Source organism: Lathamus discolor, chromosome 3, assembly GCF_037157495.1.
Source record: "Lathamus discolor isolate bLatDis1 chromosome 3, bLatDis1.hap1, whole genome shotgun sequence".
NCBI lineage: Eukaryota > Metazoa > Chordata > Aves > Psittaciformes > Psittacidae > Lathamus > Lathamus discolor.
The window spans coordinates 60,465,870-60,481,486 of record NC_088886.1 but is presented as its reverse complement, the minus strand read 5'-3'; the positions used below and the strand labels follow the sequence as shown (position 1 = coordinate 60,481,486).

At 38.3% G+C, this 15,617-nt stretch overlaps 1 long non-coding RNA gene across 1 annotated transcript in view; it reads right to left on the bottom strand.

Annotated features, from left to right (window-relative positions):
• The window catches only part of LOC136012349 (uncharacterized), a 70,455-nt gene extending 56,769 nt beyond the window's left edge, over positions 1–13,686 (bottom strand). The window contains exon 1 of the long non-coding RNA XR_010611682.1: positions 13,612–13,686. This is a non-coding gene — a long non-coding RNA (uncharacterized LOC136012349). The remainder of the gene's footprint in view (positions 1–13,611) is intronic.
• Positions 13,687–15,617: the final 1,931 nt, after the last annotated feature.

The window sequence follows — 15,617 nt, the reverse complement described above, 5'->3', positions numbered from 1 at the left end:
TAAGGAAATAATTTTACCTCTATGAGCACTGTTTTAGTATCTTTGCACATAGGGTTGGCTTTTTCTCTGCTGCAAGATGACAGTACACACCTCATTTTTATCAGTCTGAAAATTTGTGGTTTGAAAACTACACACTCACGGTAAGCTTCTAAGAATTGACAGTAGAGGCTTCTAGTCATGGACCGCTATGCATGAAATCCTGTAACTCATAAAACCATTCCCCTAATGCAAATCATGGCTGTGCTTTCTCACTGCTTGAAACCCAGAACACAGATTTGGCCCTCCTGACTCTGAAGCATGCTCTAAAACCAGCTATTTTACTAGTGAAATAATTCATAAGCTGTTTTCAGACACCTCTGTGATAAAGACTTATTGTTATTATGAATGGGGAAACTCACATCATCACAGTTCAGTTTGATCCGAAACTGACACATTGACTGAAATGAAAAAAGATCAAACCCCACATTTCTCAGGTTGTGCTTAGCATTTTTATTCCTACCTGGTTTAGGATCTACTGATGAAGAGCTAGAGAGTCATAATGAGCATTTGACTTTGAACTTCTTTGAATTAAGCATGTTATTCAGACTGGCTTTTTGTCAGTGCAACACATTATAATAAGGAGCATTAGTGTATGCATACAGCAGAAGTTTTAAGCACTAGCTTGACAAAGAGCTCTTTGTTTTTTTCTGCCACAAACTGCAACCGGATGTGTGTCTTATTCACCAAAATGTGTAGAGTGATTGAATCAGGATTCCAAACTTGTTCAGATACAAACCCAGGGAAATGAGGATCTTGTTCATTCTCTGAACAGTCAGACATACTATTTATCAGCTGAAGCGTTACGTAACTACTACCCTAGAAAATGTATTTGAGGCAGGCAAAAAATGCAATACTTCAATATCAAAACAATCAAACCATTTAAGCAAGCAGAAATATCTTAGCCACAGAGGAATAAACTGTATAGAATAGAAAACAGCACCAAGCATGTAATACACTAGAAACCCTAATTTAGATGCTAATTAACCCAGATGAAAGAATCACAGGGTTAATGAAGCAACATATCCCTCCCACAATTTTATCTGTTAACAGGTGAGAAGAGAAAAATCTTACATTTGATCAAATTAACCACAAGCCACAGTGGGAAGTGCTGATAAACATTATTGGAAAGTGTTTAATTTTCTAGGCTAAGTAGGATGGATTTCACATTGAGATTACATCCATTTTTATTATTGAACATTGAAATATCAATGATCAAGAACACATGCACTTCAACAGTTATGCAATAAATGCTTCTCCTGAAGCACAGTTGTTAAATGAAAACATATATTTCTAATCAATTTAATTAGCACACAAGAAACTAAGTTTAAATTAAGCCCTTATTTCAAGCAGAGTGTGACCACTCTATACTTGTTACATCGCAGTTTTCTTTTTAATCTCTGTTCTCAGTTTTTCTGGTCATTGTCTCTGATATCACACCAGCTACCTGAAGAGCAATATCCTCTGCTTGGACTCAGACAACGTTTTTGTTGGTTAATTCTAAGAGAAGCCTATGTGTAGGCAAGATTCTTGGTTACACTGCGTTTATTCCTTGGGAACTGGAACAATTCCATAAAGTTAAGTTTCTTTTAACCTTCTTTATTGAGTTTGCAAGAACCATCAACAGCTGCTGCAACATCTGAAGACCCCACTGCCCTAAGAAGCCACTCTACAAACAGAAGCCTTTGTGCTGGGAACAGACCTTAGGCACATCTTTCCAGCTGACAAGTCTCCATTTTTACCAGCTGAGGATTACAAAGGTAAAGGAGCCAGGCAGAAAACCTTCCACACCTTAACAGCATCCAGTGGCAAAGCAATGTAAAAAAAAAAATTAACTAATTAGAATAACCGTTAGAAAATACCATTTTTAGAGGCATTTAGACCCAACTGATACCAGTGGTAATCAGGTACAACAATATTTTACTAAAATAAGGTCAAAAACCCAAGTTATTTTCTTCAGCTGTTTCATTCAAGTGATTCATCAAGAAAGAGCCCTGGCAGAGAATTCCAAACCCAACTCATGGTTGACAAACAGCACTGTTTTATCAGCACTGAAAGTCCCTAGAGAAAAAAAACCCACAACCAAATCCCATTAAGAACATGCAGAATGCTGCACAGGATTTTCAGATTAGTTGAATTCCACCATCTTAAGTGGTAACTACTGAATTTGGCCTATCCATACTTTACCAAATGACAAAGGCCTAGACTCAGGATGCTTTGGGGATTTAACAGGAAGTCAGAAAAAAAGAAAAGCAAAGCCAGTACAGTGTCTCCAGTGCAAAAGATAACTTAACAGAGGTGGGCCAAAGCCCCAGTTTTAAAAAAAGAAAAAAAAAGGTACACAGAGCCAGTAGTTCATTTTCCAAGTCTCATCCTACAGAAGAGTATAAAGTAGTATTTGTCCTTCTCTGGTTATAAATGCAAACATTCAAGAGGATATTTTTTACCTTCCTGCTATCCCATACCAAGGCAGCCAAGATACAGTAAAATAAATTTCCTTGGCTGAGATAAAACTGGCTCTCACTTGGCACTGCCAGAATTTACACAGCAGTATTTCCTTCAAATGTAAAAATCACTCTTTCATGCTAATTGGGATAAAATATCTCCTTTTTATCTTTCAGTCAGGCATGCTGGAGACATACAAGAAAAGGGATGCAAGGACATAATAGTTAAGCACCACATATGTTTCCAATGACTTGGTGAACTCTGAATGCAACTTCTAACAGAATATACAGGTTGGAAATTCAGCAGCATCCAATATGGACTTGCTCAGAATTAACCTCAGAATGTTGTACATAACTTAAAACTTAAAATTTAATGTTAAACTGTATTAAGTTACTTGTGCTTTTAAGATACTGTGCTAAATACACCATATAGTTGTAGAGCACTATTGCCTGTAACAGCAAATGCCAGACAGACACATAGCAGAAAGTCATAGTAAAATCTTTTAAAATTTCAGAGTTGGATCAGTAACTTGGTGTAGTCAAGTGACAAAGTTTTCAAGTGTTTTTCCAGTGTGGAGTTCTGGTGGCCACATCAGAGAAGCCATGCTGACAAAATGAAGTGTTCAGAATTCCAACGAGACAGGAACATCTACTTTACAGGAGAAGTAAAAACTAAGAATATTGTAAAGTTACTTTGCTGTGGTCCTAGGACAGAACCTGACTCATCTTGTTCACACTGAAAGAGCCAAAGTAAAGGTTAAGTATCCACCAGCCATAAAGTCCTAGAACCGTCTTCCTACAACAAACCCCACCTCTATCAATCCTTTCCTGTTGCACTTGCACAGCTCTACTAAATAAATTTCAAAAGGTTAAAAACTCACATTCCCATGATTTATTCACAAATGTTGTCACTTATTGTGCTCAACCTCTGCACATAGGGGAAGCTAAAATGATCTACGCTCACCACAAATATCCCTGTTACCACTTCAAAATTCAGACAGCTTTATTTCTTAATGACAAAGTAAGTTTGGGGAAAAATGTTTTAATTTCATGAAATTTATACTGTAACCCACCATTAACACTATTGTTTTGCAGCACAGCTGAATTTTGAATAATGCAGTTTCAATTTTTGACAGCCTAATTGTTCCATTATCTATGCATCCCCATTAAAATACTAACATTCTTGATGTTATTAAAAACATATGTGAATTATGTAATGGTTTTAATTTTGAAGACTTACTCTGACCTTTTTGTAAAGTCCAGCCAAGATACCCTTTCAGTTGTGGATTTTGAAAACACTGGCATCTGTAAATTTAGGTTCCATTAGATGAAGTATCACATTAGACTTTATCAAGACTTATTTAACACTATTGCATGTTTCTTAACCAATTCTAACATTATAATTTTTCTTTTATACCTTGTCAACACACACATGCTTAAGGATACATCTTGCACCCTGACATGGGCCAAGTCACAAACTAAGGCAAAGCCAGTCTTGTTTTCACATGGTTCTCTCTTCATACTGCAGGCTGGTAATGTAGTACTGCTTTCTTCACTCATACTTACAATCAGTCTATTAAAAGAGTAAAAGACAGAACTGAGAGACTTTAACTTCTGTATGAGTTGCCTGCAGTATAAAAATAGCCCAACCTAATTGAAGTTGCTCAGAAAGCTCAACAGTCCTTTTTATATACTGCTTCCCATTTTATTTTATTTTCCAAATCCGATAGATATTCTTCTAAGCTGTTTCTTCACCAGTCATTTATCTCAGTTGATTTAAGCCACAAAGTTCATTAGCATAACACCAGAAACTATAGTTTGGTTTCTTGTGCTATCTGCAAATACCATGCTCTGCAGGAACCAATCAATGTTTTCACTGCTGTCCAGTTGAATAGTTGGTTCGATAGTTTGACCTGAACTTAAATCCTAGATCTTTGCTGTCTCTATAGAACACTGTTATTTGAGAGAGTTCATGCTGCACCTATTGGTTCCCAAAGTGACTCAGATTAGTATCTTTACAGTCTAGTGCTCAAACTACTCCAAATTGTCACACTTAAACTCACTTACTTCAAAACAGCTAACGACACAAAAATCCCAAACTGAAAATCCTTATCCTTTTGACAAAAGCACAGGGTAGAGAGATAACTAACACCAGGGGCAAACAGAAAGTCAGGACAGACTAAATGTCTCTGTTCACAAACATTTATCTACCCATTTTATAGGGCTCAGTCACTTGACAGAGCTCTCCCATTAGCCAGCTATTTTAATGTTAACCAAATACTGAACTCCCTGCAAGTCAATAAAAGCTTCTATTGACTAAAAGATTCTGTCTATAAACACACACGATTATAGGACTTCTGTTATAAAAGTGACAGAGTAGAAAGAGAAACCAGCAGTTTATAGATATTTCTGGCATTAAATTAAAAATAGTAAGTAACCCTCTGGTATTACTGTTAGTAGCATCCGCACTTTCTAGAACAGTGTTCCCAGAATATAAGACAGTACTTAATTTTATATTCACTGGAATAAAGCTTATCTGGTATTAAAATATACAAAGGTACACAAGGTTGCACTTTGAAAACATTAGAAAGAAGTGGTCCTCAGGTTTTAGTGGCATCGAGTTGGCTCACCTAAACCTCTTTACAGATTATATTATATAACCAGATGCCTCAGATTAAAACCCCACTCCTCTGCTAGCAGCAAGATTCTGCACCTCTTGAAGTTTAACCTCTAAATACAAAATATAAGATACCAGTGAAGGGTCCTACCTCTACTTAACACGTAAGAAAGATGTAGAAAATCACATAGTCTCTAAGGTCATACAAGGCATGTCTGACAGACACAATACCCATTTATGTTCCATCAGTCACTTGTAAATTGCTTTCCAGTGTTTTTTTTATTTTACATTTCTGGTTCTTTAAGATGAAGTTTGACACATGGTGCTCCCGGGAAAGGATGGCTGCTGCTGCTGGAGTAGAACTTCAGCCCATTAGAAATTTGGGCACAGAACTAACCTCATGTTCCCCTCACTAGGTGCAAAACAATATCATCCTGTAATATAGCAAATATCATACAGACCTGATAATATGCTTCTCCTGACAAAGAAAGTTTGCAACAGAGCACAAAACGGAACCAATGCTTGCCAAACATCAGATAGTTTATTTTTAGCCAAGGGTGAACAAGACTTCTTTCCCTACCATAAAACCCCAAGACCACACACTCCAAACACACCCCCTATATCAGTACTGATTAAAGCAAAAGTTTTTCCCTGCACTTGAAAGAGTCTCTACAAATACACAAACCAGTCTCTCTTAAAAATAAAATAAAAATAAAAACAAAGGTATCCTTCTGTACTAAAGCACCCTTTCTGTGACATGAAATTAATAATTATCAGTAAGTATATCTGATTGTTTCAAGAAGCACAAGATATGTCAGCATGGTTACAAAACTGTAGAGAAGCATTGTCCCTTCAAGTTCTGTAGTCATTAGAAAACATCAGCATAGGGTGGAAATTTAACTATATGCTTTCACTTTATCTACTAATTTCACATTTATTTCTTTCCCAAAGCCACAGATATTCTGGACAGATCATTTTAAGAAATATTTTGCATATTTATAATGGATGTGAACCAACCTTAATAAAGGGGGGACAATAATTGGTGCTTTGCAGTACTAGACAGCATGAATCCTGACACAGAGAACGCAGAAGTCAATTGAGATTTAAAATCTAAGAGCAGTTTAATTCACTTAAGGCTTCTACATAACAGTTACTAATTCTTCATTTGCAATGTAAATTTCCATACCTGCTGAGAAGTTTTATAGATTCTATATGCCAGAACTACAATCAATATAACATTCTGTAATGCATTAGCAGTGAATCAGTTACTCTTCTTGCAAACATAATTCGTCAGGATCCTGACAGCTCCAAGCCACACAATGGATTCCATTAAAATAGAGGCTTATGTTTTTCTTCCTCAGAGCTCTCCAGATCTAGCCAAAACTGGCAACACCCCAACAATTACTCTTGCAGCCTAGGAATGCCTTATTCTTACCAATGAAATGGTCTGCTTTTCATAGAAGTGTCATAAATTATATGGATAATTAAACAATCCATCATGAATATTACATGTGCTAGAGAACCTTCAGTATGAATGTCATATTCTCAATTACATGAAGAACAAATCCTTTCTCTAGTGAAAGGAGTAACTTCTTACAATTTCACAAAACAGCTGCAGAATCTGGATTTAAAACCAAACACCACTAATGACTTAAGTATACAGTAACATCCTAATTTAAGCTTCATATTGTACACATAATATTTAATTTTGAGAAGCAACCTGTACTATGTAAATGAGGACACATTTGTTCACTTGTTCATCCTGGAGAAGACTCAGGGGAGATGTTATAGCAGCCTTCCAGTACCTAAAGGGGCCAATAAGAAATCTGAAGAGGTACTTTATACAAGGGCATGGAGTGACAGGATAAGGGGAAATGGCTTTAAACCAACAGAGAGGAGATTTAGACTAGATATTAGGAAAAAAACCCCTTTACTATGAGGGTGGTGAGGCCCTGGCACAGGTTGCCCAGAGAAGCTGTGGCTGCCCCATCCCTGGCACTGTTCAAGGCCAGGATGGACAGGGCTTTGAGCAATCTGGTCTAGTGGAAGGTGTCCCTGCCTGCAGCAGAGGGTTTCAACTGGATGACCTTTAAGGTTCCTTCTAATATTAACCATTCCATGATACTATGACTCTAGCAACCTAGAGACTAAGTTCAGAGTTCAGGCTGTTCTATAATGCAACTGGCTTCATCTTGGCTATAAAGGTAAAAACAAGCCAGGTATTCTGTGCATAACCCATGCATTAGCTCAACAAAAATTTCAGGTAGATAAAGAATTCTGTGCAGTTTAACACTTATTTAAAGCTTCTTCCTGGCCTCTACAATATCACATCATTTTTACAGCTAAACTTTCACAGGTCTAACACTCAGACTGGAGTATCTCTACTTCTTAACACACCTCCCCACATCTTTCACTGATAGATATGTCATCTCCCAACATTATCTCTAGCCTGCTGAAACTAAATTTTTTATAATCTAATATATAGCTAAATTCTTCTATAGCTAGTCATTATGTCTAGCTACAGAGTCTTTGGGATGCATTACACTTCAACTTGAGGCTGTTAAACTAGGGCCAGAAACCGCACCTGTCAGAGCACAGGTATGAAAATGCACCTGACAAAAAAGCCTGGCCAGAAGGGCCAGGCTGCAACTAGTTACTGCTTCCTCACTGCGAGATTTACAGCAGGCATATTCATATAAGTAAACTATACCAACCTAAATGTTTTGAAGACACGTAACCAGAAGATAGTTGTCTGGGTCAGGAAACATCAGGTGAATTTCTGTATCACTAGGTAGTGAAATCAGAATGGGATCCCTATGACCTTAAAAGGCCATAAAACACAGTCTTTAGTTCTTAAAAAAAAAAAAACCACCAACAACAAACCCAGATTTATTCATCTGCTAAGGTTGTGTTATCAGTGTTTCATACGGAGTCAATGAAGTTTAATGTCAAAAATATCTATATATAATAACTACAGAAGAACTACAGCTTTATATTCATGGTTACAAGTTTCATAATGAATCTTGAAAATTAATTTTGTAAGTTACACACATGATTAAAATAGCTCCAGTGCTATAATCATGATGAGATAATTAAAGTAATTAGAAATTACACCTACTTGAATGCTTAGTCAGTAAAAGCACTTTTAATCACAATCAAAACCTTTTCTTCCCTGAAGAAAGAACCTGTTTTCCATATTACAGCTTTTTTGTAAGCTCCTATTCATTTTCTTCAGACAGGGATCAGAATAAGCCTTGTCAGTGGCTGGAGGGAACAAATTAAGGATGATTTTACATAGATAAGGGGAAAAAAAGAAAAAAAAAATCAATATCCCATTCCTGGCACTCAGAACTCTCTTCAGCTGACCTTTTGTTCTCCAAACCTACTTTCCCTTCTTTCTCAGAAAAGACTTCTTTCCAGAATCATCTGTCTCTAACAAAGCATTTGTTTGTACATTTAGAAAAATGCTATCAATTTTATTATACTACAAGCCAGTTAAACCAAATTTATTTGCTCTGGTACTGTCAAAGACTACCTTAATACAGCTGTAAATGAACATCCTGAACACCTCTTTCTCAAGCATCATCTCCTTTTCTCATCAACATAACAAGCACGCATAGGGAGTACCATTAAGATTCTGATCTTTGGTGAAGTCTTAAAATCACAGAAAAAAACCGCAGCAACTACAATGGATTGGATGCAAGAGCAAACCAGACTTTAACAGAGTTCTCAGTGGGGAAAAAAGTGAATACTTCATGTTCTACTCTGAAAAAAAAGAAAAAAATATAAAAAAGAGAATCCTTTCCCGTTTTTCAATTTAGCTCTTAAGACATAAGCTTCTTGTCCCCCTTGACTTCTCTCCCCCCCCCTTTTTTTCTAATCACAAAAAAGAGTTTGCTAATACTTATACTGTACTTGCATATAGAGGCATCAGCCAAATCACAGCTTTTTTATACTTTGTAGAACCATCCTAGTCCAATATTTAATGAGCAGTTAAGAAAATATACAAGGGGTTATACACTGAGCCTAGCTCTACCACATCCCCAATTCAAAACCATCTCTTTTAGAAAGCTTAAAACTCTGCCAACATTTCTGTGAGTAAAAGCAAATGTCCAGAGAAAGCAGCACCCACCCACAAAGCCACATCAGCACCAGTTTGCTTTTTAATTGCCACAGATAGCTATGGGACTGTGAAGCTGGTTTCCAAGATTAGAATACTGTACTGTATTTGTCCTCCCACAAATCCATAAGAAAAGTCACCACTAAGCCATGCTAGGGTCAAACTGCCCAATCCTCTCAGGCTGGCCCTTGCTTATATCAATATATACTAATTCTTCAGCAAAAGTTTTCCAATAATCAGGACAGGCCCTGAAACAGCTCTACTTCTATCAAGGAACTCTCCCTTGCTTTTCATGAAATTTACAAGGAAAATGGGAAAGCTGCTTTAGCTTTCAGACAAGAGGACATCTGCTGTATGATCTTGCTGGGAAAACTGTTTGCAAGCATAGAATCCTTAAGTAGCTCAGACTTCAAATTAGATTTTGACAACATTACACAAGTTCTGACAGGAATTCTCAAATTATCAAATTATATTTTGCCACCTATTAGTGCCCTCACTTTAGAGGCCTTGACCAGGATCAAGACGGGCACTTATGCTGTCCTATAATATCTCATGGTTTTCTTTAATACTAAATTACAGATACCTTGGAGCTACAGAACTATATGTTAAGTAGTCACATACAAGACAGAGATCACATTGGAGGACCTGGTGGTTCTCTGACAGAATTAGTTAAAACGCTGAAGCAAATATTAGTGACGGCAGATACCTTAATACCCCAGGCTCAGCCAGTGAATATTTCAAAGTATTTTTCTTCAAAATTTCACACTTAAATGCCTAAAACCAGACCCTATATGTGCGCTTTCTAAGCATCTAAGGTTCTTACTAATAAAAGATTAACTCCAACAAATGCATTTTACATGACGTAGAACTCCTAAAAAAAAAAGCTGAAACACTCACTGAGGTTATACACCAATGGATTTGCAGTCTGAAGACAAGTGATTCAGAAGCTCAGATACCATAAAAGATATGAAGTCAGGCTCCTATTCCTGGTATTTTCTGAGTTTAAAATAATCATACCATATGTTCACACAGTAATGGACATATTCTCTACTTAAGGAAACTATTTTAAAGCAGATTTAATGCAGCTTAATATAGGTTCACCAAATCCAGTTTTAGCCTTTGTTTTTGTTTTTGTTTTTTAATCTAGAGAACCCTTTCTGAGAAATACCTTTACAGAGCAAGGCACTTACGACTAGCTTATTATAAACTACTCTAATTTCAATTGCATTGATGTTTCAACAGCTATGAACTTTCAAGCTGAATCTACCAATCTTCAAGTAAGTCAGGAGGTGTTTTTTTCTTCTTCCTAGACTTATGAATAACTTGATCAGCAAAATAGTAGGAAACCTTAACTTCGGGAAGAGTAGCATCAGGGTAGATTATATCAAAGTTCCTGTCTATTATAAAGCCACTGGATACAGCCTTTTACTTCTTCACCACTTTGGGGAAACATTGGTGACGCATAGACCTCTTCAATTCTCCCTTCTTTTCCCAACCACGCTGGCCTTTAGAAATCAAAATAAAATACAATTGCACAGAACACACTGCTTTTTACTCCCTGCAGTCTTATACTTTTATTCCTCATTGAGGGTTTTTTAATATTTTTTTTTGGTGCACAAGGCACGGCAGCCCAGCAATACATACAGAAATACCATCAAACTCAAAATTATGTATCACAGCAGTCACAAAAAAATGCTGTGAAGTTCTAGCTGCAGAGAATCATGGAGGTTATAGTAGTGAGGGCCTAACTAGGCTTGACTTAAAGCAGCTCTTGGTTATTTCTTTAGTTGTGCTGTGGTTGGATGCTAACTTACGAGATTACAAAAAGGCAAGTGAAAAGGAAATGAACAATTTATATACGAGTAAACAGTTATACCAAATAGAAATCTTCATTGAAGTGCTGCTGAAAGTGAGGTCTTTCGCTTATCCAGCTCTCTCTACTAATTTAGAGTTCAAGTTTGAGAATATAATCTTCCTATGTTTCCTTTTCCATGAATGGAAAAAGGGAAAGTTCTCCACAGGATTGCTTTGAACTAATCCCTGCCCCCCCCCCCCGCTTCTTCCCAGCAAGATTCTGCATTTCCCACTGCCTGAAAAGGGCAGATACACATTTTAACATCAGCTGCAAAATGCCAGAGATGAGTTCCAAAAAACAGTGCAGTTGAGGAGACAGACAATAGTCCCCAACTGTTTAGTCATGTACTGTTTGCTGCAGAACAAAGTGGCCATCAGTAAGAAGTCAGCATTTTCCAGACAACCTCTTCCACTCCCTATGTAAGGAATACTTTGATATTAGGATATCTATTTCAACAGAAGTCACTGTTAAGAGGGGTCACTTATTTCTCATGACATTACTTTATTATAAGCAGCATTGAATTTTAGAGTAGAAAACCACTACTGTAAGGCAGATCTCAATGAGAAATTGCACTTAATCATAATGAGGGCAGAATAATTCACACATTTTCCCTTCTACTTAGTTCAAATTCAAAAGAGGGCTGTTGTTTTCCACTCTGAAATAAATAGCCCAACAGGACTAAGCCGTACAGAACAAGCAAAGCAGTTCAGCTGACACTGCCAGAGTAACTTCAACTTCTAAAGTGCAGGGAATTCCAGTACTTAAAATCTTAAAACTTGAATATTAAATTAACTGCTTAATTGTAGGGGTAGGGAGGTACAGAAGAAATCAGCTTCATTATAACAAAGTAGTTACTATCTGGAAAACAAGAAAGACTTTCCCAGAACACAGGTCTAGAACAGTGCACTTCCGCCTTGGCCATCCAGACATATTAATTCCATCTCATTGCAATGACCAGATCAGACTCAAAGGTGCAATTGTTACAGTGTCATTTCATCCTACATGCTTCTGCAGTACCTTTCCAAAGGGCTCCCTTACCTTCTCCACTGGTGACAAAGATGTTTAAGCCAGGAGGACTCCAACCATAAAGTCAACAGGCCTGCTACAACTCATGCAAGATCCACGTAGGGTCTATTTCTATGAGTCTATGGACAGACGACTGCCATACATGCTCTCCTGGAAGACACTTTCTGTACTCCTTCCAGGCTTCCTGTACTATACCCATCAAGTGTATCTCCGATGTCAGAAACAATTACCTTTTGCAAATTTAATACTTGAAAAATACAACGAGAACTACTGAAAAGGGAACTTAACCTGATTAAGCTTACCTAACATTCCTGTGTAGCATGTTTAAATCTCAAAACCAATTAAGCTCTTGAGACATGTACATAATCTCAGATAGGTCCTGCTGTGTTGTTGCTTAAAAATAAGTGGAACATTCTAGGGAACACTCTAGCAAATAAATTTGATCCCTTTAAATGACAAGATCAAGGTGCGTGCATGGGGGAAACAGCATTTTGCCCAACTTGACAAAATCTTACCTAAACCAGTTCCAAGCTCTTATAACCATGCACCACCACAGGAAGCATAAGTGATTTGTCTGACACTCAATAAGGTTAGTCATGTTTTTTCAAAAGTGTTGTAACTACAACTTTATTACTGCCCCAGTACTTCTGCTTCAGTAATCAACACCACTGTGAAGCCAAAGGGAAACTGATTTCTCAAAGCTAGACCCAGTTTGGGGACAGTGCAGCAAAATCAAGAAGATGCTGTGCTCTTCCACACTTACTACACTCAAATCAGCCTTGTTCAGATACATAAACTTGTGTTATAAAGACTAAGTCAGTTAAGTTCAAATGCAGACTGTAATGTTTTAGTGTAACTTCCGCAGGTAAATTTCACAAGACAGAAATTACAAATAAAAATTTAATTCAAACCACCACACTAATAAACTGTAAAGTAATATCAATTTATGCATAAATACCTGTTTCATAACAAAAAAGATGTTTTCATAGTGCTTGCACTACAGACAATGATAGTGAGAAATCTCAAACCCACAACCACCACTATGTATAAGCCAAGTAGTAGGAACTGTGAGCAGAACAAAACTGGAGGATCTTTTCTATGTTCAGACCAACTTTCCCCATCAGGACACAAAGCCTGAAGGCTGCCATGACATCAAATCACACTGAATAGCCACAAACAAAAGATCATTTGAATTACAGATATAATTTCACAATTAAGATACAGCTACTAATAAGACAACAATAATATACAGCAAGCGATGAAAGAAACTTTGATATTAAATGGTATCTGCATTGTAAAAGGTCACTACCATATATCTGCATTAAGAAGGTAAACACAGAAAACACACCTGAGAAAGAAACTATTGTCAACTGCCGTTTTAATTACTCGTGCTCAGCAGAGAATGAAGAGAGACACAATCCATCGCTAGCTTGTGAGCAAAAGAACTACCTTATTTTCAATTAACTAACTTCTGCAACGCAGCCCCAGCACCCCTGGCAGGGTCGCATCTCACCTCAGGCTCTTACACCCACAGAAACAACGACACCAGGCTGAGGAGAAGATCCGAGCTGCCCTCAGGCCCTCAGGCCCTCAGGCCCTCCGGCGGGCGGACGCAGACGATCCCTCGAAGCCATCACCTCACAACCCTCACGCAACCACGTCTCCCCGCCCTTTCAAGGCACGTGCCGGCGGGGGCGGTTACGCTGAGCTCCTCAAGTCGCACGCACGCCCTCGCGAGATTGTTGGCGGTGTTTCCTTCTTGAATGCTGTGATGGCGCCCGGCGCCCCTCCTGGGCGCTGAGGTAAAGCGGCGCTGCGGGTGCGGTGCCGTGTGCGGCTCTCTCGGGTTCGCTCTGCGGCCTCGGGCGGTCCTTTGGTTGTTGTCCTGGGCTGTTGTTGTAGCAGTTATTGTTGTTATCCTGTAGCAGCTGGCTGTTGTCTGGCGGGTGAGGGGCCCATGTCTTCATGTAGGCCATGGCTGTGGAGCTGAAGCTGTTATGTAGCTCTGACTTTCTTTTTTTTGTGTGTGTTATGGCAGAGAAGTTGATGTGCTAAGGTAGTGTCAGCTACACTGGGGCCTCTGTTGAGTTATGGCTCAAAGCCTTGTGAGAGAGGGCAGGGGTTGGGTGTAGAGCAGTCTGTGGCCACAGGTGGATCTCCTGGCAGGCAGTGCTGTGGTTTAACTTGTGCTGGGGCTATGTGCAGTGTTCTCCTGCTTGGATGATGGGAGAGGGCTGGATAGTTCATACTTGCTGTGCCCTGAGCTTTCTTATTGTGGGTAGCGTAACAAGGAGCTGTGGCTGAAGCATTTGTTGATGCTTTCAGAATATGGTGTTGGATACTGTTTCACTAGAGTCTATACTGAAGCAGTCCAGTATTTTACACCTTAGCAATGTGAAACATTCTTACTTACTAGAAGTTTCTTTCCAGATGCACAAATGGAGTAGCAATGATTAAGTGCTACTGTTGCTTTAATTTATTTGCCAGTTTGAGTGTTAAGGCTGTACACGAACCAGAGTGCCTGAGCTTGTCTTGTTCAGATGATGAAGATGCTGTTGTGACTGTGTGGTTCAAAGGTTATGGAACTTGGTGTGGTTCCAATGCCCTCTGGAAAGGGAAGAAATAAAACCTCGAAGTGGTAATCGTAACCAAACCAGTGACAAGAATGTTTTCTTTAGCACTGATCTCAACTCCTTCAGGGCTTCAGGAAGGTTGGACAGTTTGCCGAGGAGCCGCTATTAAACATGTGAGCACATGGATTAAACCACAGTTGCTGCTGCATGATTTGAATGTATTCTAGTATACCACTCAAATAAAAGCTCTTCTAGATTTCCATGTAATGCTGTGGGTTTGTTTTCTGCTTTTCTTGTAACCAGTTGAGCTTTATAAAGCATGTTTATTATCCTACTGTGGTGGTGACTAGGAAGGTAGTGTACACATTTAATTCTTGGTCTTATAAAATGCTGCATTTTCTTGATCTAATAAATCATGTAGTTCACTGATTTATTCATTTGGCTACAGTTACATGTGCACATGAATAGTGTGTGAACCTGAAATCATGTCATGAGTTAATGCCCATATAAACATATTTTTGGGAAGCAGTAGAAAATGTTGACCACTGCTACTTTTCATTCTTTAAGGAGCAAGTGAACAGTTTTAGTGACAACAGTTGTGTGACTTAAATATCAGTGTTAAGGTATTCATATCAAATGATGTAGCTTTGCTTCTGTGAGCAATATGATAATTTAAATTAATGGCAGGGAGATCTTTATTCCCTCCAAAGCAAAATCCATAATAATCATACCTGGAGCTGTGCATCTTGTATATATTCTAGTTCAGGGATATTCTGCCTGGAAAACTGATGGCTATTGGTTTCTGCAGTGCAACTGCATACCTATGGCAAGTTCTAATTTTCCTAATGTGGAAATGTAAAGATAATAGGGTGTGCTCAGTGTGGTTAGAACTGTGTTCGGAATGCACAAATCATGGTCTAAAACAGATTAGGAAAAAAGGGTTGAA